We start from the raw sequence: 27,521 nt of genomic DNA, 5'->3' as shown, positions 1-27,521 counted from the left end.
AAAGGTTACTCCTGTAAACAATCTTCCTTCATACATTGGGCAAGATGTCAAAACAATTTTTGTTTTCTGTGTTTTTATGATAATTATCATTCTGGTGTATATATATAAATAAATAATTGATAAATAAAAACTATATTTTTAAATTTTTTACATGAATTAACAAATTTTACCCTAATTTTGTTGCCATGGTAATTCAAATTATAATTTATAATTGATTGAATTTATCTCTATCTTCTTGATTAAAAATACATTACGCATTCAAAAATAAAGAATTACCTTCAGTTCAAATTTCAATTAGCTGTAACAGCCACTTTAATAAATAAAATTTAAAAAAATCTTTTGAGAGGTATCAAACCTAAGATGGATTGCAGAGGAATCCAGTATGCTGACCACATAACCACCAAGTTGCTGCTGGCGAAAATCTCTACTAGTATGAAGCTACATGTAAAACTTTAGCGGCTGTTTTCTCGGAACGTTCTGGCTGATGCGCTTTATTACTTTACTATGTGGATACTCTCAAGGGGTACTACTAATCTGCTGAATTTCATCCCGATCTGAATTTCTGAGACTGTAAGGTCTTCTTGTCAGTATATTTCTGACCATATGACAGCAGAAAATGTAAAACCAGGGCCTATTTACCCCTATGGATAACTACATCTTCATAACTATTCTCTACTTTTTGCTTTATGGAGTTAATCGATTTGGCAAGTGAGCCATCCAAATATCCTGAAAACTCATTTCTGCAGATACTGCCGTTTACATGCCCTCGGAAGTATACTGTATATGCATGTGCACACAACTGCTTGAAGACAGACAGAGAAAAATGCAAAATAAAAACTACCTTAATTTATCAATTTTTTCTCCACTAGATATGACATCCTCTATGTCCTTTACGCCAGATGTTATCTTCTGTTTTCCAACGACGGTAGGACCATTTGTCAAGTTCATCCGTTTCTCCTCTTCTGCTTGGTTTAAGGCACGTTGGTATTCTTTTGGAAATACCTGCAAATATTACAAGAAAGAATGTATTCTTGATTTGTGGTAAGTATTTAAGATTTTTCAAATATCAACTACAGTAGAACCTCCATTAAGGGACACCTTTATTTGAGGGACATTTTTTCTGGTCCCAGTCCCTTTGAATGGGGACTCTCATGTATTTACCTCTAATTAAGGGACACTCTGTTTAACCCGTTCGCACCCAGCGTCACGCGGACGCTACGCAACGATTCCTCTCCTATCAGCCCAGCGTCACTTATCCGCTACGCGCTCTGATCGACGCTGTAGTCCCAGCGTCACGTATGTGCTTTCTCGAAATGGAACGATTGAATTGAATATTTAAATGATACTAGATGGCGCTAAATGGCTATAACTTTGATCCTATTCGAGTCACATGGTATTAGACCTTCATGTACTCGCTTTAGTTTCTTATTTGGGCCTCTCAATGGGATAGATTTTTTTTTATATAAACAACAGTGAATCACTGCTCTGCGCATATGATTTATGAGGTCTCAATTGCTCTCGCTTATATCTTTGCTTCTCTTTTTTTTACGAGTAATTGAAAGAGATATATATCTAGCTGAATAAATTATGGGGGAGGGAAGGAAGGTTAAAATATTTTCGCGTATGTGTTCCAGTCTTTTGGGATTCCCCGTTCGATGAGAGTACAGGAATGAGTTCAAGAGGCCTGAAGTTTATGATTATTTTTGAATCCTTTCTGATATTGTTCTTCTGTATTTATTCTTTTTCATTTGGGGATGGGAAACTGCAATAAAAATGAATAGCGAAGTGAGTGAAAGGGAATGTTTTCGAGTGAATTATGAAGCAGTTTTGAAACTCGTCGCGTGGGAAATATAACTAGTTTAAATTCGTTGACCTAAGTTGTTTTAATCAAAATTACAGAAGGAACATATTTTTTTGCTACATTTCTTTTTCTTTGATTCCACACTCACGATGTCAAACTCTAACTTTGTTTTTGTGCACATATAATTTAATTTTGTGCACATGGTTAAAGTTTTAGTATTCTACTTATTTCGTTCCTTCTAATAATGTAATAGTCTTTATATTAGTAATTAGTAATCAGTAGTACATTGTTTAAGCAAAATTAAAATTTCAAGCCATTATTTTGAGATGCTGATTTTATATGAATATTTTTTGTTCAGTTAGGCTTAACTGCTGTAAATGCTCGGGCCGATGGCGGCGTTCCATTTCGGAACGTTCGGTCCCGTAGCTGCGCTTTCGTTTTCCGAGCGCTGGTCCTCAAGGGGTTTAAAGGGGACAGTCACAAAGCCAAAAAATGCAAAAAAATAATGTATAAGCACATAAGAAATAGTGAATTTACTGGAATTCAAGTTTCACTTTTCCTCCAAAAAATATAATTCGAGTTAAGTTTGACTTTAAACATAGGTGTGTGAAGAAAATAAGTAATGTATTTAAAAAAAAAAAAAAAAAAAAACTTGCTGAAAATTAACATGCATGTTTTGCCCCGCTCATCAACTTATTTAAGTAGGTTCAAGACTGACGAAGAGTGCACAGCAACTAATTAGCTTTGGATACAAAAACTTAAAAATTTGAACCAGGGGTGATTGTGACTCCATGAAAAAATACCTGAACGTTTTTCCAAGAAGAAAAAGTGTTTTGATGGGCATACATATACACATTACGTGTATGCACACATTATTTATATACATAATATTATTTGTTGGGGGCTAAAACTCGAAAGTTTTAAATTGGACTTAATATGTCCATGTGCATGGGAGAGAATTAAATTCTTTTAATTTTTCTCATTTCTAAAAATTTTTCAAAGAATGTTTTATTTTCCTCCATTGTATCTGAATCCTTAACCATTTATTACATTCATTTTTCTAAAAGTGCATAAATATTTCAGAATTAAATAAGTTTGGGGCAAAAGGGCAGAATGTATTATGATCACTGCGCAATAGGGCTAGGTGATATCCGAATTTTAATGCCACGATATATCGCTCTCCAATTTTCGATATACGCTAAATTCAACATTTAATGGGGGGGGGGGGGGGGACTGCAAAGTCTATTACATCAAGCATCTACAACAGAGAAAAGCCATAGGCCATCTTGGTGAATAAATATTTTAGCAATTTAATCTAATAATATAGTTACAGCAAGGATTTTTCATGTGCTTGTGTCGGGAGGGGAGGGGGGGGGGGGGTCATGAAGCAGATTATACCATAGAAACTTTTGGAGAAATTAATTTAGAAGAATTTAAGTCTTTTTATTAGTGGGTGGCAATTCTTGAGGGAAAAGGGGGGCTTGGTAAAATTGAGGGGTGCCATCGCAGTCGGGGGGGAATGGGCAACCCTAGTTACATCATCTGCATATTAAGATATGCAACAGGAAGAGGAACGATATTAGGCATCTTGAAAAGAAAATATTAAGGGGAAAAAATATCAAGTAACGCTCCTTTCTCTTCTTATCTAGCCTTTATCCCATCTCTCACCCCAGCTGTTCTTTAATAATTACCACAGAGATTGCAAAACATGACGGTTAGCTTACGCTTTATACCAAACGTCTTCAATTTGGACTTTCGGTGTTTCATGAAACATCGACCTAAATTTTACAAAAGTGGGTTTTTCTGAAAATATAGGATGGTTCCGGTATTTTCGAAGATGAAGATACCGGAAATCAAGATGTAAATACCGAAAATCCGGTAAAATAACCGTAACACAATCACCCCTGTTGAACATTAATTTTAATTCCCATAATATTACATTGTAATTTACATAACATAAAGTAAATATATGTAATGAATTACTTCAAAATTATTTCTGTATGCTACAAAACTTTGCCGTTACAAAATTTGATTAAATTTTAATTAATAAAATATAAACTTAGAAATTTGAATAATTATGAATTTTTTTTAGCATATAACAAACATTTTCAGTATTAAATCATAAGGGTTAATTGTCTTAGTGTTAATATTTACTGTGATATTATACTACTAAGTACACGGCATGCATCAATTCATTCACCTCCGAATAAGGGACACCTCTATTTTATGGACAAAATGTCTGGTCCCCTTAGTGTCCCTTATTGAGAGGTTCGACTGTATACGTTTTCCCACGCACAGCATTATTCCCCATCAACCCCTTGAGTGATATTAAGTTGAAGTTCAGCTGTATGCATATACATCACAGCTCTCAACTGAAAATTGTCTAAGGTCTCATTTAGGAACTATCCAAACTGTCCACATAAACTTCAATATTTTATCCCTCCCCCTCGAAAAAAAAAAAAAATCTCATATCAAATCTTTTCATGATGTAAAGTGATTCTGTACTAACAGTTGTCAATAAAAATGCAACTGAAGATGTGGCAATATTTTAACTTCTAATACGATGGACATCTGAAAATATATTTCAAAATGCATAGATAATAAAGGTAAGTAGATATGCAAAATATAGATAGTTGCAAACCTTCACAATAGATTTAGCAGAGGCAGGCCAATTGGACAATAGGCGCTGGGCTACAGCTGAACCAGTCTTCTCGAAAAACTCCTTCAATAAGCTTTCAACAAAAGTAAGGTCTTCAGGAAGCTCCAGTGGTAATAGATCCACCATCATCAAATTGCTGCGGGACTCAAGCATGCGTTTCCTACAATTGAAGAGAAAAAAAGGTGAGATGCAACAGGATGAAAGTACCTGCCACAATTTACAGGTAATGTGCACTCTGGCTATCTGCTTCAGTTTCTGAAACGAAGATAGAAAAATAGTAGTTTAGTAAATAAGAAACCGGAAACCGATATGGTTTCTTATTTACTAAAGATCTTTACTGTGTGATAAGACATATATGAAGAGAAACTAATGTTTTAATGCCATAAAAAGCCTAAAGTGAACATTTACATTAGCATTAGAATTTGTACAGGCTTTTTTTCTTTGGCACGGGGGGGGGGGGGGGGTTAGGTACATTCCAAAGAAGTAGGTCTAAAGCACCTTAAAAAGCTCTTATAGTCTATATACAGAGAAACTTCGGCGACTCGACACGCAGATAACAACTACCCCGGTCGAGTTATCTGCCTAAACTCGACTTCATTTCTTCTTATGACTGGCCCAGTGCTAATTTCAATGAACGAAAAACGACACACCCCTACTACTTTACAAAAAGCAATATAATCATGGATTTTAAAATGGTTTAAAAATGATGATAACAGGAAAATTCAAAATAGACAAATCAAAGTTAAAAAAAAAAAACTAATAAAATAAAAACTGGACTTATGATTTGCATTAACTATACTATATTCAAACTATAAAAAAGAAAGCCCAATAATAGCTTCAATGATAAATTTTGATGAAAATGAATGTTCAAAGGTAAAAGAAAGTATGAAATGAAATGGCAGGAAATGTTTTTTCAAAGCAGAATAAAAGGAAAAAACAAAAAACTTACTCATCCAGAACATATGCAATGCCGCCAGACATTCCAGCAGCAAAATTACGTCCAGTAGCACCCAGAATTAAACAAAAACCACCAGTCATGTATTCACAACCATGGTCTCCAACGCCCTAAGAAATAAACAAAACTAGTTAAAACAATATCAATTTCATATTAGCATGCTACAATATATTACAAAATGAATTCAATTTTTTAATGTTTACTATGCTCAATTTTAAGCTGTAACAGAGAATAGTAAGTTCAAGGCAAGTAGTGTTTTGGGGATCACAAAATTACTGCAAGAAATATGTCTTACTCAGTGACATAAGAATCTCCAAATAGAATTTTATTAGCATGCTCACGAGAAATGTATTCAGCCGATTTCATTTGTCATTTTTGTCATCTATTGTACTTTAGCTTTTTTTCTGGGAAGGTAAAGCACAACAACTATTAAATGAAAAATTATCATATAAGCTTTGTGCTACAATATGAGTTAAATGAAAAACCAACGTAAATAATGTGCTTTATTTACAACAATTATTGTCGCTGAAAATAAAGCACAACAACTATTAAATGAAAAATTATCATATAAGCTTTGTGCTACAACATGAGTTAAATGAAAAACCAACGTAAATAATGCGCTTTATTTACAACAACTATTGTCGCTGAAAATAAAGCACAAAAAGACCTCAAACTCCAACATTTTGCATTTGTTAGTATTAAATCCAAAACTTATTTCTTAAAATATCACAAAACATTGTTTCTGCAGATACTGCTCTTTATCTTCCCACAGCAGTACTGCTCACGGATAAGACAATGTCTCCATACACAATGTTATGATGATGTTGCTGAAAAATAAACTATTATAATGAGTTCGTTACCTCGACAACAGCAGTGGCACCAGAATTCCTGACACAGAATCTCTCTGCCGCAATGCCTCTGAAGAAGGCTTTTCCGGACGTAGCACCATACAAGCAGACATTACCAACAATGATATTTTCCTCAGATTTGAACTCGCGGGATAAGCGTGTGGGCGGATAAACTATCACAGTCCCGCCAGATAAGCCCTAGTAAACATAATATTCATCTCATGAGCAAAGATAGGTAATAAACTACTAGAAACAAAATGTACTAAAGAAAAATTGAAACAATGATTTATGCTACAGTGAAACCTGTGTATAACGGTACTGTCTATAACTATAACCTGTATATAACAATATTTTTTTTGGGGCCCAGCAAAATGTCAGCATGAATAATCAAACTGTGTATAACGATAACCTGTCTATTACGATATTTTTTTTAGGTCCCAACAGTATCGTTGTAGACAGGTTTTACTGTATTTGGTTAGTTAGCATAATTTAACCGATTTAAAATGGAATTCAAATACAGCAAAAATAGCCTGGTAGAACTTTATATACATTAACTAGTATGTGGCATTATTTCAAATATTTCAAAAAGCAAAACAAGTTTGAAAGTTAGTATACATGATAATTTACGAATAAAATATATTAATTTTCACAACTAAAACTTTACTTCAACACAAAATAGTTTTTACTTTTTTAAATGATAGAATAATATTTCAATACTGTGCGACTAAGATTTACATTGTTACAATTTTGTAAATAGTTATTAATTGTGTATCTTTTTTTTTGTGCCATTTACTTCTGAGGAAAAAGTACTTTCTTCATAATAATAGTTATCAGTGAAATTAAATGTGCATACTAGCTTTTTACATTAAGAAATATTCTCATAGCCGGTACGGACTCCAACAGTGCAGCAGTGTAAGTAACAAAGCCAACAGAATGCTTGGGTTTATCAATAGATCTATTTCAAACAAATCTAAGAAGGTTCTTCTGCCTTTATATAGGAGTTTTGTAAGACCCCATTTGGAGTATGCTGTGCAGTTTTGGTCGCCTTATCTGAGGAAAGATATTGGAAAGTGTATTTGGATTGAGGAAAGTGTATTGGAAAGGGTTCAAAGAATGGTAACTAGACTAGTAAGGGGACTTAGATTATGATACCAGACTTAATAGGCTTCATATGTATAGCCTGGAGCAAAGGAGGATCAGAGGGGACATGATTTAGTTGTTTAAATTTATCAAAATGAATGATGTTAATGAATTAAATTTTTGCACCAAAAGCAGGACGATGGGACATTGTTTTAAGCTATTCAAATCTCAGGCTAACCTGGAAATCAGGAAAAACTACTACTTTAGTAGGGTTGTGGGAACTTGAAACAGCTTACCGGAAGAGGTGGTAATGAGCAAGGGGGTGGATAGAGGCTCTAGAACCTGCCTAGCTGGGCCAAGAGCCTGTTGCTGGTCGTCACATTTGTATTAATTCAGTATACGAAATTTTTTTACATAGTTGGAACATTCAGACAAAATACCTGTTGTATTGCTTTTGCAATGCTTACCTTTCCAACATAATCATTAGCATCTCCTTCCAATTCCACACACACTCCCGGTGCTAAAAATGCACAGAAACTTTGACCAGCCGATCCCTCCAGTTTTATTTTAATGCTATTATCTGGGAGACCTTTTCCACCATATTTCCTAGAAAGAAAAAATAAAATCTCAGTAAACAAAATTTCTTGTAAGTGCATATCAAATATCTAGTTTCATCAAAACCAATAAATAATTTAATTTTCATAAAAACCAAAAGTATATGCATTCTACATGACTTTATGGCATACCTTCATTTCATAATTATTGAAAGGTACTATATAAACAAAACATACATGAATGTAAAATCCTTTGAGTAAGAGGCAATTGGGCCATTCGACTGTCATGTGCAAAAATACACTTAAATTTCATCAACATTTCGTCATATCTCTTAATATTTTAATGAAACAGGGGTAAGTATTTGTTTAAATCTTTACATTTGATACAAAGATACTCCTGATGCAGCTATATTTTTCTTAAACAGTTTTGTTATTTAAAATAAAATTTATTTACAAGCGTCACGTGCGGGACATCCAAAGTCAACCTCTGATAACTTGCTTATGAATAAGCTAATATTTTTGCTCTATTAATGCAACAATGACGAAACAAATTGTAGATTTTGAAAGCTATGGTTCCAACGTAAAGGAAACATGTCTCATTAGTTTAGAAATAACTATTTAAACCCCATGAAAAAAAATATGTATATGCCCATCCCATTGAAAATGGTCATTTTGTCCCGCACGTTACAATTACCTATACTTTATAAAAAAGAAATAATTTTTGAAGAAAGTATTTTCTTAAGAAGTCACACATGCGTTTGTGATTTCTTAAGCAACAAAATTTTGTTCATTATCCTTTTAAATTATTATTTTTATAAAATATATGAAGCATCACGTGCGGGACAAAATTACCGTCTCCCATGGAAGGGAACAATTACCAATAAAAATAATGAGGTAGTGGTACTTTTTTTTCATCATTATTTAATATGCTTGCTTGGAATTTGATTCATTTCTATGTTTGATAGCTTCCTAGAACCATAGGAACTAATGGCTGTTTTCATAATTCAAACTAATGAAAGAGCCAAATATATTGGAAATGGTAACAAGTTTTGCAAACATGGATAACACCTTATTTGTTCAAAAACATACACTAGCAGATATTAATGTTGTTTAATGACACAAGGCTTGAATCTCAATTTTAACGTTTTGACATTAAATACCCTGGTGCTTAATTACAGATTGCATAGAGTCTGTCCAAAAGCTAGTATTTTTGCGAAAAATTTCGTTTGACATGAAAGGCATGAACTGGAATCTCAGAAAACATACACTGACAGTACTGATTACCAACCAGATTGAGAACTACAATAAGCTGCAAAGGCACCAAACTTGGCATAAAGTATGAGAATATAATTCAAATACATTATTAGACTGAAATAACACCTCATATGAGGCGCAAAGGGATGCAAGTGGCAAAATTAAAAATTTGGAGATAACCAGTACACATGGTAGGTGAACCTCTCTCCTCTGTCTTGGGGCAAGAGATGGTACTAGTAGTCCTGGTAGGTGCTGCTGTACAGCATGATTTAGAAAAAAAATTCAATGAAAGCCTACCTAGGGGCTAATCTTTAAACGTGGTTTACTCAAAACTTGAAAATTTCCACTTGCATCCCTTTGCTTCTCACTGCCTCATATGAAAATTTGAGCGTCTCCAATAGTGGTAAGAAAATATTTTGAGGTAAATCAAGGGCTTGATAAATTGCTTTGAGCTAGAAAGGTTAAGTTAGCCGATGCAGTTGTGCACATACATATCACTTGAACAATATTAATTGAAATAGGTTAAATTAGGTTGGGTACTAGAGACGCATTCAGACTATGTTGCATTTTTTATCATTAGCATTTTCTATACTTGCTCTGCTACTGATGGGTCAGTGGTACAAGCCCTTCAATTGTTGCCAAAACCATATGAGTAATAGTAATTTTAAAAGTGAGCGTTATTCAAGTCAACGAATTACTTTCAAAGCTGAAATTAGCCAAGCGTCGACAATGGACTTTTGAAACTTTACAAACTTCACTAACGATATTGGTTTTTGAGGCTTTCCTTCAGAGAAATGATATTATGTTCCCTGGAATTAATAAAGGCTTCCTGCATCAATAAAATCATTTACCAAAACGAAACCATATCAATAACAAATCTTTAACCAAAGCTTGTCTGAAACAAATATGCAACTCATCGTCTCTTTGCTTTAGTGATCTAGTAGTCTCTTGATTAGTCTTTCTAAAAAGCTTTTTTTCCACTTGATACTAGCTTAATGTTTATATTATGTCATTAAATTGTGCAATTGCTAAATGTTGCTTTAAACTATCTGTTTGATTGAAATAATAGAAATATAGCATTTACAAGAAAGTTTCTTGAAGCTAACTAAGTTTAAATAAAAGGAAACTTTACAAGACATAAGACTGAGAATGAAGTTGATTGTATAATTACTTAGCAATATGATAGCTCAGTGTGGAACCAAAAGTTCTGTCAACATTGGAAATGTCCATATGTATTGTAACATTTGATTTCTTTCTTTCTATCACATCCTTAGCTTGTTTGATAAGCAGATTGTCCTGGAAGAAGAAAAAACTCATTTGTCAATCAGATTTTGAAAAAAAGGTCTGAAAAATACTTGTCAATCCATCAACTTACGACCAAATAAGGATACCGTAATCATGTTATAAAGTTTTAATGAATCCAAACAGAAAGCAAACTGAAGCATACTCTAACATTTCTGAAATGATTTCCATTCTTTAAAAGAACTTGTTTAATTTGAATTGGATGAGTGTTTATAGTTGATTAAAAAAAATAATTTTATTAAATTGATTCAAAATCTAGCTACAGATTTTCGTCTGATTCAATGGGGTAATGCATAGCATTGATTTTCTTTAAGAAGTAGTTCATGGTCGTAACAAAAGAAAAAATATAAAAACTGTTACAGAACTTCAATGTTACACTTCACGAAACTTCACCTGATTTACAATCCAGATGTTAAACTACTTACTCAAGCTAACTTTAAACTAAAAATTAAATAATTTTTTTTTCAAAATAGTAATTCTACTAGATTCTCTGATAACAAAAATTTTGGCATTGAAAACATAGATAAAATAACACACATAAAACAACAAAAACTTAGTCCAATTTTTCACAGAATTTAAATTAAAGGAGAAAGGTTAAAATAATTTCATAACATTTAAAAACTTCTTTGGTTGACAAAGAAAAATTCTAAATAACAAACTTTAAAGTCTAAGATATTTTAGATGGCTATTTATTGAGGTAAAAATAGTTTCTCAATTAGGCTAGGGCTGTAATAAGGGTGTATTGATAATAAAATAGGTTTACTGCTATTGGAAATTATTGAATATCTAGTTTGGCAACATTCTGAAACTGTATGCTGCTGCTACATTTATGCAAAATTACATGAAACTACTTATTTGCAGATACCATAAGTTATATTGGTTAATCACTTAACTTCTACAAATTTTCCTTTATTTGGCGTATTTCAGACGCTATTTTTTTGAACAGATGTGTTAATACTAGCCATAGAATAACTGTTTTCCGATATCATTCCCCAGTTTTGAATTTTAATAGACTCTTTCTTATAAAATAGCTTTTCCTTCTCCCTTTCTTTTTGTTAAATTGATGCATTTGGGGCTACGAAATTGGCAAATAAGCAGTTCTGTGTGTCTCCATTAGAAAATAATTAACTGTCAAATAAATCTGCACCAAGCGATTAAATAACATTGAAAGTTTCTAATAACAAAAAAAAAAAAAAAAAAAACTAAAACAACATTAAAAGCTCCATTAAAGTATAAATTAATCTGCCAGATAAAAAACAAAACATTAAAAAACATTAAACAGGGTGTCTACTCCAAAAAATTTTTCAACTTCCCTGACATTTTCAGGTTTTTTGTACCCCAAACAAAATTTTCCCCGGTGCTTTTTTAAAGATTAGTTTAGCTACTTCCGCTATTTTTTTAATGGTTGGCTATGTGTATGTGATATTTTATGCACCTTACGTTTTATATCACTGTTTAATGTAAATTTCAAACTATTACATCCATCCATCCTTAAAATACTTAGTTTTAAGAGAAACTTTCAAGTTTTTGTTTTTTGGGAAACATTGAGAACTTTTAAGAAGTCACTTCATTAAATTGTTAAATGTAAAATGCATCTCTTCACACAGGGAAAGGGGCCATTGGTTTACCAGCCTGGAATTTTATTAAAAAACCTTGCAATTCTGATGCCACCAAAATAAAGAAACTCAACTTTATTTCTAAAAGTTCACTGCACTTCAACATTGATTTGACTGTGTCACAGGTATTTGTATTCGCTTCAACATTGGCAACCTCTGCCTTTTGAACAAGGGCTTTAAAGTGTGGAAAAATGTGTAAAGCCCTTTTTGCAACAGCTGAGCTCTCTGCCCACTGAATCGAACAAAATTTCAGTGAAAAAACACTATTCTTTGATTATATTTTTACACTCTGTTTAGCTTGGATTCAAAAGGAATTGTTTCAAAGCATTTAACACTTTCAGGTCTGAGCCGTTTCGACCGCATATCTCCCTCCAGAGTGGGTTTTTTTTTGGCCTTTGCACGATTTTGTAAAAAATACTTTTAAGATGTGTATTTTAGTAATTTTTACTGTATTACATACTTCAAGATGTTTTCTTTTGTAATAAATTAACTATTTGAATGAAATAAAAATCAATTTTAGTAAGAAATTGTCGAAAAAAGCATGTCTGAAACTAAAAAAAAAAAGTTCCACATAGAAAAACATTTTTAACCATAAAAATTTACCCAGACTCAATTAAAAACTTACTTAAATCTTAAAAAAATATCTAAAAATAGGTTTAATTTGAAAACAAACATTATTTCATAAAATTTGCTTTTGTATAGTACATTTCAAAGCAAACTCGAATTTAACCACCTTGCAGTTTATGACAAGATATCTCGTCCATTCAGCATGTTATTCTGGGACTGTCCTACTGCAAGCGGGTTAAACCCCATATTCCATCCCGATTCATGTAATTATTTCTGCCTCGTGCTGCCATCTATATTTTTTCTGAAAGTCAAAGGTTCATAGATAGTATCTAAAATGGTTAGAAATGTATGGAACTCTTACTTTTATAGCTAAGAGAGTAAAAATTTGACCCCGAGAGAATCTCGGGCTTAGTTCCCTTCACCAAAATGGCAACCCGAGTGACGCTCGGGCATAGACCTCAAAGTGTTAAACACAAATTAACGAGCACATCACTACAGAGATAAAGAACTCAAGAACACCGCTAAGTAATATTAAAATTGAACAATAATCTATAAACTAGTTTACCCTTATTTTAAAGGGCTTATTTATAACTGGTATGGGGAAAACTAAACAGTTTTTCATTAATAGTTGCAGAAGCAACCTAACTACCATTGTTGAGGGGTGTAAACTTTTCAACCCCCATGGGAAACTGGAATGTGCAAAACTAAAGAACAAAAGGTGGGGTTGAAGAACTGGTTTAAGGAAATAAATATTTTCATTTAGTAATTTCAAGTTGCATGAATTTCTGACCTAATTAATTTTACTGAACTGCAAAAAAGGAAAAATCTTTTGAAACTGGTTATAATTTTAAAATATTTCCAAGTTATTTGCATACAAAAGTAAATTTCTCTGACTTTTCCCTGACATTTCCAGGTTTTCCAGGTAGGCAGTACCTTGATTAAAAATTCCATTGAAATAAAAAACTTAAGCATCTAGAGCAAAAGTGGTGGCAATTTGTAGGATATCTTTTTGTTCCTGCCAAGGTAGAAAGTAGCCGAGTCTCCAAATGCCAATGTACTCCTGTCCCACACTCTCACCCCCCACTGTATCTCAAACTTTCTAATCATTGAGATTTAACATTTCCTTCAAGTACTCACCAATCTGTTTTCCAAGGCAAAGTCTTGAGTCAAGCTGCCTCCAATAATTACAGTATTAGGCCTTAAGCTCAAAGCATCCAATAATATTGCAGAGTAGTCCAGCATTTGGGCTTTTGGATTATCCTTGTTGAAGTGGACTTTCAACAAGTCTGTGCGTCCAATTAGTTCTTGTAGACTTCTAACACCCAAGGATGCCATATGAGCCCGGACCTTGAGAACACAACATTTCAGTCAAAACATTGTACATGAATCATATGAGGCAGTGAGAAGCAAAGGGATGCAAGTGGCAAAATTAAAAATTTGAAGATAACCAGTACACACGGTAGGTGAACCTCTCCTCTGTCTCGGGGCCAGAGATGGTATTAGTAGCCTTGGTAGTTGCTGCTGTACAGCATGATTTCGAAAAAAATTTCAATGAAAGCCTACCTAGGATGTTATCTTTAAACGCGTTTTACTCAAAACTTGAAAATGTCCACTTACATCCCTTTGCTTCTCACTGCCTCATATGTATAACAAAAATGTAAAATCAAGTACTTTTCAAGGATTTATTTAATTATTTTTAAGGACTACAGATTGATTTAACTTATTTAGAAAATGACATACATTTTTCAGTTAGCAGCAGTTTAATTAATGGCTAAAATACTTAAAATTCGGTAATGAATGACTATTTATAATTTTTAAAAAAAGCTACAGTGTTCTCATTATAACAATTTTCACACCTACAAGAAATGTAAGAAAGCAAAAACAGCAAAGGGGTCATTTTCTCTAAACTGCTAAATTCTTGTCCTTAGTCAAAAAATAACAAACTAACTAGTATAGAAATAAAACTGACGCTAGAATGCTTTAACAACATGTTTTTATGTTTGTAAAATAAGTTAAAACAAACACTCTATTATTATTATACATTTAAATATTTTTTTGACATGATAAATGTCATTCCCCTGTGTGTCCCTACCTCCACCTTAAAGCAAAATCAGCTCTAAAGATTCAGGAAGCCATGCATATTTGTACAGAAAATGTTGTTTAACCTATTAAGAAGTGTTATGCAATGTTGTAAAATAGAAAAAAAAATTCTTCAATGTTTGCACTATTTAAAAAAAAATAGTAAAAAATGTCCTTTGATTTTTTGTCATTCCCCTGTCGAGGAATGGAATGAATGTTTCTCACACCTAGTAATAGTTGTATTAACTCATAATTTAATCTTTGAATTCTGGTCTCATCATAGAAATAATCTTAATTAGTTCTTTTTGAATAAATATACGGTGTCGAGTATTATTCGGGTGATCTCAAGTTAAATCTTGATAAGTATTTTTAATGACTGTCATTACCCTGTCTTTGATAATTCATTTAATTTTGTAACAATCGCTCAATGAATGATTGACTCTTGTTTGTATAGAGTTCCCCCCCCCCCCCCCGTTACTTTAAGTGACATTGATATTTGTTGTTTGCAGTTATGACAATATATAAGTTAACTTAAATTTTTGTCATTCCCCTGTCGTCCTTCCCCTGTAAAATGTAAAGGAAACAAATAACCACAATAACTACTTTTTGGACACCACGACATTGGATCTTTTTCAATTTCATAAAAGTAGTGTTTCCTTTTCCCACATAAATTATAATATCGTCAGTAAAACGCATTATTTCCTCTAAGTGTCATTCCCCTGGCACAGTGAATGCCATTCCTTGCCCTGTCCAAATTGCGCTGTTTAGGGAAAATGACCCAAAGGCAATATCTGTACCTCAGAGCCAAAACAATGTAAGTCACACAAACTCTACTTTACAGGAAAGAGGGAAAATGTTTGTTTGGTGCATGCAAAGGATAAGACGCGCGCTATTTCAACACTGGTTAATAGTTACAACAATTTTTTTTCTTAGAATTACGTTCACATGGTCGATGCTGAATAGGATTTTACATACAAAGCAATAACAAACAGAAAATTGCAATTTTTGGACTTGCGTTAGTCTGCCTTTGAGGTACAGATATAATGCTTTTGAAAGATTTTTTACTCATGTCAAACATATTGACAGCATGTTTTTGACAGTGTTGCTTGCAAGCCAAATAAAAAAAAACAATAACTGCCAAAAACCCTTCCAAAACAAAACTCCAAGTATTTGCATTTGGTACTATCTGGTGTTAATAGCTGGATATTCAATTTAAAAAGAAACCTAACAGAGATACAAACCTGTTCTGATTTGACAATTTGTCAATAACATATTTTAACATTTGTTCTCAAAATTAGTATTTCAATGTCAGTAATGCAAGTTTTTTTGTTTGAAAAAAATCACACTAAATCACCGAAACTTTCTTGAAGTTTTAACGTATTCCAATGAGTATGACTACTTCTGAATTAAAAATTTCTCTTTTGGTAAACAAAAATCAATTTTCTATATATTCATCCTAAACTTCTATCCTAATAAAAAAAAAATATTTAATTAATTTTATTGGGACATTTAAACATACAAATATTTGGGTTTTTGTGCTTTATTCCTCTTGATAAGTAGCTATTTACAAGGAATTTTCCTAAATCAGGAAAATTCCTTGACAATTCTTTACTTTTCAAGTCAGCAGGACGACTGACTTGGCGAAGTATGAGAAAATTAATTCCCCATTAAAGTACACTTTATTTCATCAAATACCCAAGCGATCAATGGAAAAATTACATAAAAACCTTTAAAAATGATTGCCTATTTCAACAATACATGCTGGCTCTCTACATCAAAAACTTACTAAATGTAATACAACTATATCTTAAAACATATACTATCACTAATTATGTACTAAAGTAAAATATATCTAAAACACATGGCATATATATGCATTTCAGTTATAATTATATAATTACGTTTATTTTCTAAAAACTCTCTCTCGTCTTTGGATTTGTTTTATAGAAAAAACATGCTAGCATTTCCTCAGGATTTTATCTACTGTGCTATTTTGCTGCTATATTGCATTTTTAATTATGAATAATTCATTTTAAAAAGAAAAGGAAGATAACAATGTAAATAAATTTCATCCAGACCAACTAAGTTACATACCATGGCACCACTATGTATTCTACCATGGGCAGGCAAAGGGCAATAACTGTAAATTTCTCTTATTTTTTCATCTATTGCACATTAGCTTTATGGTACAAGCTTGCTTATTTTGTTTCCGCCGGAAAAAAAAAATGTCAATTCTAACATTTCCTCATTGTTAGTACTGAATGCAAAACCAGTTTCCTCAAATATCTCAAAAATTCATTTCCACAGATATTGCCGTTTACCTGCCCATGGCAGTATTGTTCAGATCACTCGGTGAGAAATGTTTTGCAATTTTTTTTTTATGGCTGTTAAGGATAAAAAACATAACGCAGAAAGACAAAGGAGTTATTATTTCAAGAAAATGTATTTAAAAAAAAAAAAGGTACGCATTATTAACAAATACTTACATCTTCAGCAAGCATGAATAAGTAATTAACCATGTGCTCCGGCTTTCCGGCAAACTTCTTCCTGAGCTCTGGATCCTGTAAAGAAAGCGAAAAACTAACAACCACCAATCAAAGTCACTTTGAACAAAAAGGAACAAATTGCACCCGCAACTACTTCTCTATGTACGAGGCAGGACCGCCCAGAACGAACCGCCGGGAAGCTAACAAAGCTAAACTCTGGTAAAAAAAAATATATATAAAAACTAGACAGCAAAAGAGAAAACTGAAAAGAAATGACAATGCAGTTTAAAGCAGAGCTAGAGACGCAGTACACCTAAACTTTTAAAACAGAAAAAAAAATAAATAAAGCAGTCGGCGTGGTTGCTTCTCTTTCGGATGGCCGCGTCTTGGGTCTCTCCTTTCTCACCTGGGTTGCTACGCCGACTGGACAGGTGTTCAGATGGCACTTCCGCATCATTGTGCATCCAAGGACTATCAAAGGAGCGGTGGAAAAGCCAAACTCATCGGCCCCAAGTATGGCGGCAACCACAACGTCGAATCCTGCGCAGGAAGAGAAGAAAATGGGAAAAGAAAATCACTTCTCATGGATGACTTGGCTAGAAACGTTCATGCTTGTTACAGACAAGAAGTCCCTCCGAAATTGGTGACAACTTACTCTCACTTACTTACACCGGGTTAGGTGGCAGCTGGGGTAGTAAGTCGTTGGCAGGGGACGAAAGAATCATTTACGACTATCACTTCTGGAATGATTTGTTATTAACGAGGGTTACAGTTCAAAACGGCTGCATTTGTGAGTCTAACATCATCGAAGAATTTTTTTTAAATTTTACATTTAAAAATGAATTAGGTTAACTCTTTGCAGGTGTGTGCCTGAAGGTCGTTCCGCAATCACTGTTTCCGAAGTTATTAAGGCTAACAGTAACATTTTCATATGCCTGTAGACAAAAGCTTTTAATGGACAAGATTTCAATCTGAGCAGTGTATTTTACATCTAAGGACCTTACAACAGAGTCATTTTGCCTTCTGAATTTGAGCATTGAGTAAACTTTCATGTTCTGCAAATTAATTAAATACGTAAAACTGAATCAGTTATCCATTAAACTTGTGGTGTTTCTCACAAGGTATCCGAGTATCCCACAATGAGACTGTACAGCCTTTATACATCAAGACAAGTTTGAAAGAGCACTTGCACACAACAATCATAAACTAAAAAGTTTTGACTTAATTTCAATGCAATGCATCAACCATTTTAACACTGCAAATTGAAATTGATTAAATTTGTTAATGGTATCCCTTAACAAGGAATCATAAATTGTTAGGAAGTCTTCATACATTGCAACTGAATACTCATAAATACATCATTTTACAACCCACTCAAAACTTATACAGGCACTGTTTTCAAACTTCAGACATCACACCTTCAAAGAGTTAAAGATTAGACAACAATCTTTTACTTTATTTTCAGACTCATAAAATTTTTGCACCAAGCATTATCTGACTTTTATAAAAAAAAAAAATAATAAAATGTAACAGAGGATACAAACCTGTTCTGATTTGTCCATCGGCTTGTAAGACGACCCGAGAACGAAGGTCATTCTGCACCAGAGTTTGATGGGTCTCGGCTATTCCCAGTTCCCAGGGCAGCCCGGCTCCTTTTATTCCGGTCCAACTACTTGCACCGGTTCCTCCATCGTGTCCTGATATGGTGATGTGTTCAGCCTTACCCTAGTTAGATTAGATTTAATAATTAAAAAACAATGCTCGAAAATAGTGATGTGCCGGATCGTTAAAAAAGCAGATCCGCGGATACGGATACGGATCATTAGTGTCGAGATCCGCGGGTACGGATACGGATCCGGATCATTAGTGTCGAGATCCGCGGGTACGGATACGGATCATTAGTGTCGAGATCCGCGGGTACGGACACGGATCCGGATCATTAGTGTCGAGATCCGCGGATACGGATCTCAAAATGTTTTTGCTCAAGTGAACTATCCAAGGGTAAAATTTATTACGGAAGGTATTCCCGTCCCTATAATAACACTGTTTCTTCAAAAAATGTAACCTGCGGCGAAAATATAATAAAGACTATGATTTACTCTTTGAAGAAATCTCCGTTAAAATTGATGGAGAGTTGGAAGGATCGGGTCAGCGCAGCATTAATGCTTAAATAGAAAGTGAAAAATTATTTCTATCTTGCTCGGTAGCTGTAGGATACAGGAGCAATAATGTAAAGCTGCTACTGGATAGGCTAGAAATAATTTTTCGCATTTTATTTCAGCATAAATGCAGCGCTGACCCATTCCACCCAAATTACTCCGACCGACGAAATAACAGAGCCGTGAACACCTTAACAAACAGTAAATAGAGACTTTTGTCTCACTTTTTTTTGAAGGATACCGGGAAAAACCAAAATGAAGAAAAACAGAAATCCCATATCAATAACAAAACCTAATATTAAACTAAAAATTAAAAAAAAACATGTCTCAGAGGGCCGTTGGCTTCTGAAATGATACCTTATAATTTAAATAATGAATAAAACCTAATTTAAACGGAATTTTAGAGTCTTTTATTTAAATATTTTTAGAATAGAAAAGATCCGTTTTAGATCCGTCAAAAAAGTAACGGATACGGATACAGATCTTTATTTTTCCTCGGATATCCGCGGATACGGATACGGAACATCAGTACTCGAAAAGTTGGAGCAGATTTGAGCGCACGAGCATAGGATATCTTTAAAACAGAGGATGAATATGATTCCTTTAAATGCATCTTGTGGGCTTTTGGTAACAAGCTCAATTTAAGTCTTCTAACATACTATAAGAATAGTTTGAAACTTTGTAGAAGCCAATAACCAAAAAAATACTCACTGAAGATACAGTGCAGAACCTTTTATCCGGGAACCAAAAACCCGGCAACTTTTTCCCGATTTTCCCGCCATTTTTTAAAAATAGGCCATTTTGGCAATTTTTGAAAAAATAAGCATTTTTTTTTCTTAAATACCAAAAAGAATATGAACGATTTTTTAATAAACACCACATTACTCAAGAAAAACTCGGGAATATGTTTGCAAACACTAACTTCAAATGGTTATCCTTTATGCGGGGCAAAATTTCCCAAATATTTTCTTGAATTAAAAAGTACATTCGTAAGTCTGAAATTTTCATATTTTATTTTAACTGAAAGCTAAGAAAATGAATATTGTCACATTCTAATGCAGTATTTTATTGAATGGCCTCTAATTAATGGCGTTTGGTGTAAGTAACGTCGCAGAAGGGTGGGAAATGCCGAAAACCAGATTCGCAAATTTTCCAGATAGTTAGTTGATCGTGAAATCTAGAAATCAATTAAACAAAAGGCTGCAAGAACTCATAAATCAAATTTCTGTTGATATGAACGAAATGCAAAAGCATTAGTTATCAATAACTACCGTAATCGCAAACACAAAACCTTTGCAAAAATTTTTTTAAAAAAATGTGATCATGAAAGCGAATTCTTTTATACACTATAGTAGAAAAATCGCACACATTTAGGTTCAAAAGCTTATTTTTTGCTCTTCCCTTCATTTTCTTTCGTTTTAAAATATCGAAAAGTGATGGATTTTTTTCTTTTTTTCCAAACAGAATGTGAGGGTCTCGGGTATTATGAATGACTTATGTTTTTTGGTGCTTAAATTATTCTCTCACGATTAGTTTTTAATATTTCGATAATTATAAACATTTTAGAACTGTTTTCTTCTTATTTTAATATGCATAACTATTGATTATAGTGATTTAAGTTTTACAAATAAACGACCAATAGCGCTTTTTAGCGATCCAGAAAAATGGGAAATTCAGATATCCGGGATAGCGATGGTCCCGAACTTCCTGGATAATTGGTTTTCAACTGTATTATTAAATCAATTTTCAACTTGCAAATGCACCAATCTATGGGGGAAAAAAAATTATTTTTTCGGTATTTGCAAATGCAGTCCCCCCCCCCCCCCCGTTTGGTGCGATTGAAAACGTGTACTTCTTTTATTTCTATAACAAAAACTTTGCTAATACAAAAATAGTAAGGCCTTTTTTTTAAAAATTTTATCAATGTTTTGGGACATTTAATTATTTTTAGTTTTTTCAGTTCAAGTCCAATGTTGCAAAATAATTGTTTAACCATAAACTATCCCTAAATTAAATTATGATTTTAAAGTACTTTTCACATGATTTGAACAGATGTTTAAAGTCACAGAACATATTTTGCAGTGCTTTTTAAAAAATCAAGCATTTAAGGGTTAAAAGACAAACAGCTGGCAATTGCCTCTTCAAGAAAAGAATGTATTCACTACTTCAAATTTCTAGACAATCAATAAATGGACATTTTGATAATAATAAAAACATGCCTCCCATCAGTAAGTATGAAAAAAAAAATCTTATGCTTTTGAAGTGTAAGTAAAATTTTATCAATTTAATACATATGGATTGGGTTGGATAAAGCAACCAGCTTTTCGACAAATGTCCAAGTGGTTGGTTTGCTTCCCAGGTATGGAGTGCATAGGAGCTGGCTAAATCAACGTGCGAGGTGTATGAACTTGCTACTGAAGTCAATTTGCGAAAAGCGCAGTATCAGGTCATTGATGTATGGAGTCATTGTAAACGGGATTGGATTGCTAGGGATGGCCTGCATCTGAGCTCTACAGGGGTCAAAATGGTTAGTGGATTAATTTTAAGGGCTTTGGAGTCAAAAAACTAAGTTGGAATGGGGGGCATGGTTCAAGCACCAGGTATCGAGAGAATGATATGTTTTTGGGTATTGCTAGAAATGGAAATAAAGTGACAAACAAGAGTAGTAATGTTAACAATTGTAATTTAGGAAATTTCAGGGTGTTAAATAAAAGCAACTTAGGCATGCTTAAAGTTTTCTATACCAATGCTCGCAGTATTAGGAACAAGATGGATGAATTGAAAAGCATAGTTATGGATGAGAAGTTGGATGTTATCGGAATTACAGAGACATGGGCTACCGAATCTGATGCAGAGTTATTACATATTGCTGGGTATAATTTATTCAGACAGGATAGAGTAGGTAAAAGAGGTGGTGGGGTTTTATTTTATGTTAGAGACAATTTTATTTGCAATGAATTGGTCATAAATGATAAGCCTACTGATATTGATATGGTTTGGCTGGAGTTGATGAGCAGTAAGGGCATAAAGCTACGCTTTGGAAACATTTATAGGCCACCGAATTCAAACCAGGGACAAGATGAACAGATGTACCGTATTATTAGTGACATGTCCAGTAAGGGATCCGTTATCATAATGGGGGATTTCAATTTTCCGGGTATTGATTGGAATAATTTTTATCCTGGTAATGGCAAAGAAGAGGAATTTTTAAAAGTAATTGGTGACTGTTTCTTAGATCAAGTTGTAACTCAGGGAACTCGAGAGGAGGCCATTTTGGATCTAGTTTTTTGTGACATAGGTAGTTTTGTTCAGGGGTTGAGTGTAGGGGAGCATATTGGAGATAGTGATCATAACAGCATTAGGTTCCGGGTTAAATTTGAAGTGTGCAAAGATGATAATTTTAGGTTTGTGCCCAATTTCAGAAACACTGATTTTGTTGCACTTAGGCAGAGCTTGAAAGAGGTTTTTTCGTCAGGGTTGGAAAATAGCGACGTAGATCAGCAGTGGACGGAATTTAAGGATAAACTTGCTAAAACCGTTGGGGACTATGTTCCATTTAGGAGAAAAGGTGTTAGTACCAAAATTTGGCCCATGTGGTTCTCCAGGGAGACTAAAGAAGCTCTTAATTATAAGCAAGCCACTTTTCGTAAGTTTAAAGAAACTGGTCAGAGTGCGGAGAGGCTCCAGTATGGTAAGGCAAGGCGAAATTTTAAGTATTTGGTACGGATTCAGAAAAGGGAATTGGAGCAAAGGCTGGCAGATGACATTGATGGGAACCCTAAGAGGTTTTTTGCTTACGCTAATTCTGGGAAAGCTCGAAACAGTCAAATTGGGCCTTTGGTTGATGAGTATGGAAATTTAATCCAAAACGATAGGGATATTGCAAATGTTCTAAATAACTTTTTTTCCAATGTGTTTAACGATAACTGTATCTCAACAGTTGACACTAACAAGACACAAGCTATTATACAGCTTGAGGATTTGGTATTTTCCAGGGAGGAGGTTTTATTTCATTTGAAAAAGATTAAAGCAACTAAAGCTCCGGGACCAGATAATATTTATCCAAAAATTTTAGTTGAATGTGCAGAGGAATTAGTGGATGTTATTTTGAATATTTTCAATGCTTCTTATAACTCGGGGATGGTGCCAGAGGACTGGAAGCTGGCTAACATAACGCCACTCTTCAAGAAGGGGTCTAAAGGTATTGCTGGGAATTATAGACATGTAAGTTTGACTTCGGTGATTTGTAAGATTTTCGAAACTTTGATCAAAATTAAGATCATGATGTTCTTAGAGACTAATAGTCTGTTGACTAGTTTGCAGTATGGTTTCAGGAAAGGTAAATCCTGTACTACTAATTTATTGCATTTCTACGACAAGGTTACCTCAGCTTTAGATAACAAAAAATGTGTGGATGTTGTTTATATTGATTTTCAAAAAGCTTTTGACAAGGTACCGCATGTTGCTCTTCTCAGCAAGTTAGCTGACATTGGAATAGGAGGAAAAACTTTACTTTGGGTTAGAAATTGGCTTACTGGTAGGAAGCAAAGAGTAGTTGTGAGAGGAAATCATTCTAATTGGAGTGATGTTTTAAGTGGGGTTCCTCAGGGATCAGTTTTAGGGCCTCTTTTGTTTATTATATTTATGAATGACATCAATGATAATATTTCTGGAAGCATGAATTGTTTTGCTGACGATGTAAAAGTTATGGGGATTGTCGAAAATGAAGAACAAGTAAAACAGCTGCAAGAGGATTTAGATCATATTACTAAGTGGGCAGATAAATGGGGTATGGCAGTTAATGTACGGAAATGTCAAGTGCTACACTTAGGTCATGGAAATAAGCGTATGAGATATCGTTTACAGGGTTCAGTCATAAATCAGGCAGAAAATGTTATGGATCTGGGTGTCTTTATAAATCAGGACTTCAAGTTTAGTCAACAGTGCAGTATTGCTAGTAACAAAGCCAACAAAATGCTTGGGTTCATCAATAGATCTATTTCAAACAAATCTAAGAAAGTTCTTCTGCCTTTATATAGGAGTTTAGTAAGACCTCATTTGGAGTATGCTGTTCAGTTTTGGTCGCCTTATCTGAAGAAAGATATTTTCGTATTGGAAAGGGTTCAAAGAAGGGTAACTAAATTAGTAAGGGGACTCTCAGATTTAGATTATGATACCAGACTTAATAGGCTTAACATGTACAGCCTGGAGCAAAGGAGAGTCAGAGGGGACATGATTCAGTTATTTAAATTTATCAAAATGAAAGATGTAAATGGATTAAATTTTTGCGGGGAAAGCAGGACAAGGGGTCATTGTTTTAAGCTATTTAAATCTCAGGCTAACTTGGAAATCAGGAAAAACTACTACTTTAGCAGGGTCGTGGGCACTTGGAATAGCTTACCGGAAGAGGTGGTAATGAGCAAGGGAGTGGATAGCTTTAAGAGGGCCATTGATCTTCATTGGGGACTAATTAATTGACTAGGACCAGCCTAGCTGGGCCCAGTGCCTGTTGCTGGTCGTCACATTTGTATTTGTATTTGTATTTGTAAAGAAATAAAATACATCCACACAACAGTCTTTATAAGAAAAGACTTTCCCATAACCACAACTAAGTTTTAAAAATCTCAGACGAAGATTTTTAAATACAGCATACAAAATATTTATCCACAGCATTTATGCTGTATCTGAGACCCTGTTAAGTAATTTTTTTATTCCTGGTTTAGTTAAACTCAATAAAGAAATCATACTTAACATTAAAAGTCAAGTGCTCTTCAAATTTTATTAAAAATATAAAAATTTAAAATAGAAACCAAATCTCAATAGAGAAATCATACGAAACATTAAGAGTCAAGTGCTCTTCAAATTTTATTAAAAAGATAAAAAATAATTTAAAATAAAACCTTAAAACTTATCAATTATATTCAGAAAAAATATTTAAGAGTCTTATGTGTATAAAGATTTTGAAATTTTTATCTAGGCAATATTCTTCTCAGTTAATAGTTCAGCAAAATCACAAAATTGATAGAAAATTAACTTTTTATAAAGAGGGAAATTACATGTTGGGAAATATTTCTAAAATCTCTGAAACATTCAAAATGCAGCTCTAACTGCAGATGTTTTGTTAAAGAGATTAGAGCACATTTTCTCATACTATATGTCAAAATTGGAAACAAGCATCATCTTTTTTGCAGTTCTTCAATAAGCATAAATGAGGCAGTGAGAAGCAAAGAGATGCAAGTGGAAAAATTAAAAATTTGTAGATAACCAGTACACATGGTAGGTGAACCTCTCCTCTGTCTTGGGGCAAGAGATGGTACTAGTAGCCCTGGTAGGTGCTGCTGTACAGCGTGATTTAGAAAAAAATTTCAATGAAAGCCTACCTAGGACGTTAACCTTTAAACGCGTTTTACTCAAAACTTGAAAATGTCCATTTGCATGTTGCATCCCTTTGCTTCTCACTGCCTCAAATTATGAAGCAATTTTTCTTTATGTCTTTACATAAGTGCTAAAAAATTTGTCACTACATTTTTTTTGTTGAAATATCTCAAAAATCTAATTCATAAGAACCGAAAAACTTATTTCCAACACTTTAATGCTTTACCAAAAAATCCCCCTCCCCCCTCCAGAAATGCCATTTATTGCAAACATAGGTTTGAAAATTCCTCAACATTAAATCTCAATCAGTGAGGCTTTAAAAATAAAATCCATACCCAAAAGACTTAATTGTAAAGTCAAAGCTTACCTTAGCAACACCAGATGCTACGACACCAACACCAACTTCTGAAACCAGTTTGACAGAAATTCTGGCACTCGGGTTGGCACACTTCAAATCATAAATGAGCTTTAAAATAAAAAAATGAGTGAATTAACTCAAAAGGAGAAGTGCAATGTTGAAAAAATACTTCAAAAAGTTAAAATCCTTTTTAGAACTTTCATCAAAGGACAACTGAACACTAAAATTTTTTAATTAACTATTTGGCAAGAGCACTTGTTTAGGAAAACATTACGAAAAAAATATCATTAATAAAAGAAATTAAATGTATAAAATTTTATTTCACAGAAACAAAATGTTTGTGCATAACTTTTAAAAAGCCATATAACTTCAGAGCGCAATAATGGGATCTAAGACCCCATAACCTAATACTTATATAAGACGCATAAGCAAAAATGTTAATTGCAAAATATATCATTCAATAGTAAAAATCATGTTTTCATGATGGAGTAGTTTGCAGTAGTCTTACAATTAAATATGATTTTTGACATAAATATTAAGCATAGATTTATATAAAAAATGCTAAAACTTGATAAATATTTCTAAAAACGCACACACTACTTTTTTATACCATCATTTTAAATACCAATATTAATAAAAAGGAACCAAAAATTGTTTGAGTTTTTTTTTCAAGGCCTCAAACCGGACTGCTGACGATACCTGCAATCATAAAAAGCAGATCCTTCATAAAACTTGTTTATCACAAAAACTCCTTATTCCCAATAAATGAACAATTTCTCTCATCAGAAGAATATCTTGAAAGGGTTTAATTATTTTACCTAATCTTTCAATGCAGTTAATTTAATACAGTTAAAGTCAGGACAAAATCCAGCAAAAAGACTGTTCAAATTTTTTTTTGACCGAGCCTTATTTTTATAAATACCAAAGCATCAGAATGAATTCATTATGTTACATGAACTTTTAGCACGATATCAATCATAAGCTAACAGAAAAAAATCTTGGTTATCCGCAATACATAAAATTAAAGCAAACGTTCAAAACTGCATTTCAAAAACATTTTTTGAAATGTTTATTTACTTACTTCTGCCAAATCTTCAATTGAATAAATGTCATGATGAGGGGGTGGACTGATTAGACCAACACCAGGAATGGAATGTCGAGTTTTGGCAATATCTTTTGATACCTTGAGGAAGAAAACAAAAGAGAAACTCAGAAAATTGTAAAACAAGTTTTGATCAAAGGATCGAAATGAAAAATAACAATACACAGCCTCCTCAATGTGGCATAGACATTAACAATGTAAATATAAATATTTTAAACAAAAAATACATATCTTAACACACAGTGTATAGTTCGCAACTCATCTTATAAAACCTTGCTACAATGCATTTAGCAAAACACATTTAAGTTTTTATGCATAATTTTATC

The 27,521-nt window shown here is 33.4% G+C and overlaps 1 pseudogene; it reads right to left on the bottom strand.

Moving 5' to 3' along the window:
* LOC129232190 (uncharacterized) overlaps positions 1 to 27,521 on the bottom strand; it is a 222,266-nt pseudogene that overhangs the window by 32,840 nt on the left and 161,905 nt on the right.

Source organism: Uloborus diversus, unplaced genomic scaffold, assembly GCF_026930045.1.
Source record: "Uloborus diversus isolate 005 unplaced genomic scaffold, Udiv.v.3.1 scaffold_11, whole genome shotgun sequence".
Classification (NCBI taxonomy): Eukaryota; Metazoa; Arthropoda; class Arachnida; order Araneae; family Uloboridae; genus Uloborus; species Uloborus diversus.
This window is presented reverse-complemented; position numbering and strand designations above follow the sequence as displayed.